The following is a 2069-nucleotide window of genomic DNA, read 5'->3' as shown; positions in this document are numbered from 1 at the left end:
CTGAAAATTGTCCACAGTTGTTCCTAATCATCTAGTTTGAACAGTTCTGTAAAAAAATGTACTTCTCTAGTGCAAATCGAACATGATTTAGACCTTGTTTATGTAAAAGTGGTTATCTCTGTAGTTCAATAGCTGCAACTTGCTGAAAATGGTCCATAGTGTTCCAATCACCTAGTTTGAACAGTTCTGTAAAAAACATTGCTTCCAGAGTGCATCAAACATGATTTTAGACCTTGTCTATCGAAAAGTGGATATTTCTGTAGTTCAATTGCTGCAACTTGCTGAAAATGTTCATCTAGTTTGAACAGTTATGTTAAAAACATTGCTTCCAGAGTGCATCAAACATGATTTAGACCTTGTTTATGGAAAAGTGGTTATTTCTGTAGTTCAATAGCTGCAAACAATGCTGAAAATTGTCCACAGTTGTTCCTAATCATCTAGTTTGAACAGTTCTGTAAAAAAATGTACTTCTATAGTGCAAATAGAACATGATTTAGACCTTGTTTATGTAAAAGTGGTTATTTCTGTAGTTCAATTGCTGCAACTTGCTGAAAATGGTCCATAGTGTTCCAATCATCTAGTTTGAACAGTTCTGTAAAAAACATTGCTTCCAGAGTGCATCAAACATGATTTTAGACCTTGTCTATCGAAAAGTGGATATTTCTGTAGTTCAATTGCTGCAAATTGCTGAAAATGTTCATCTAGTTTGAACAGTTATGTTTAAAACAATGCTTCCAGAGTGCATCAAACATGATTTTAGACCTTGTCTATGGAAAAGTGGTTATTTCTGTAGTTCAATTGCTGCAACTTGCTGAAAATGTTCATCTAGTTTGAACAGTTATGTTTAAAACATTGCTTCCAGAGTGCATCAAACATGATTTTAGACCTTGTCTATGGAAAAGTGGTTATTTCTGTAGTTCAATTGCTGCAAACAATGCTGAAAATTGTCCACAGTTGTTCCTAATCATCTAGTTTGAACAGTTCTGTAAAAAACATTGCCCGAGGACACCCCCGGACAGGGCCAAACAGGAAGGATATAACCCCACCCACTTTGCCAAAGCACAGCCCCCACAACACTAGAGGGATATTCAACCACCAACTTACCATCCTGAAACAAGGCTTAGTATAGCCCACAAAGATCTCCGCCATGGCACAACCCAAGGGGGGCGGCAACCCAGACAGGATGACCACATCAGTGAATCAACCCACTCAGGTGACGCACCCCTTCCAGGGACGGCATGAGAGAGCCCCAGTAAGCCAGTGACTCAGCCCCTGTAATAGGGTTAGAGGCAGAGAATCCCAGTGGAAAGAGGGGAACCGGCCAGGCAGTTACAGTAAGGGCGGTTCGTTGCTCCAGAACCTTTCCGTTCACCTTCCCACTCCTGGGCCTGACTACACATATGACCCACTGAAGTGAAGTCTTCTCAGTAAAGACTTAAAAGGTTGAGACCGAGTTTGCGTCTCTGACATGGGTAGGCAGACCGTTCCATAAAATGAGCTCTATAGGAGAAAGCCCTGCCTCCAGCTGTTTGCTTAGAAATTCTAGGGGCAATTAGGTGGCCTGCGTCTTGTGACCGTAGCGTGTAGGTATGTACGGCAGTCCAGTATGTATGCAGGTATATGTACTTACAACCAGCCTTTCTTGGTATTGCTGGTTGTAAGTACATATACCTGCATACATACTGGACAGTAGGTGGCACTGTACACTGACTGTATGGGTGCAACAAACTTACCTGAGACTCCCTGTCTCTGCCAGTCTGTCCCTGCATATCTGTCCCCAGTTCTGCTGTCTGTTGCCTGCTCTGCCTAATGACATCATTGTGAAACATTGATGACATCTCTTTTTTCTGCCATTTTTCTTCCTGTCTGGCTGACCACACACACAAGGTTATTTACAGTAGGCGATGGGCTTCTATCATTCTATATGGACTTCGCTAGCCATTTAGCAAGCCATTTCACATCGGTTACACTCACCCCCCCCTTTTGACCTCCTCCTTTTCCGCAGCAACCAGTGGTCCCAGTTCAGCAACTTTTATTTCTGTTGCTGTTGTTAAATGGGAAACAGCACG

This window comes from Oncorhynchus clarkii, unplaced genomic scaffold, assembly GCF_045791955.1.
Source record: "Oncorhynchus clarkii lewisi isolate Uvic-CL-2024 unplaced genomic scaffold, UVic_Ocla_1.0 unplaced_contig_126_pilon_pilon___fragment_2___debris, whole genome shotgun sequence".
NCBI classification, from domain to species: Eukaryota; Metazoa; Chordata; class Actinopteri; order Salmoniformes; family Salmonidae; genus Oncorhynchus; species Oncorhynchus clarkii.
This window is presented reverse-complemented; position numbering follows the sequence as displayed.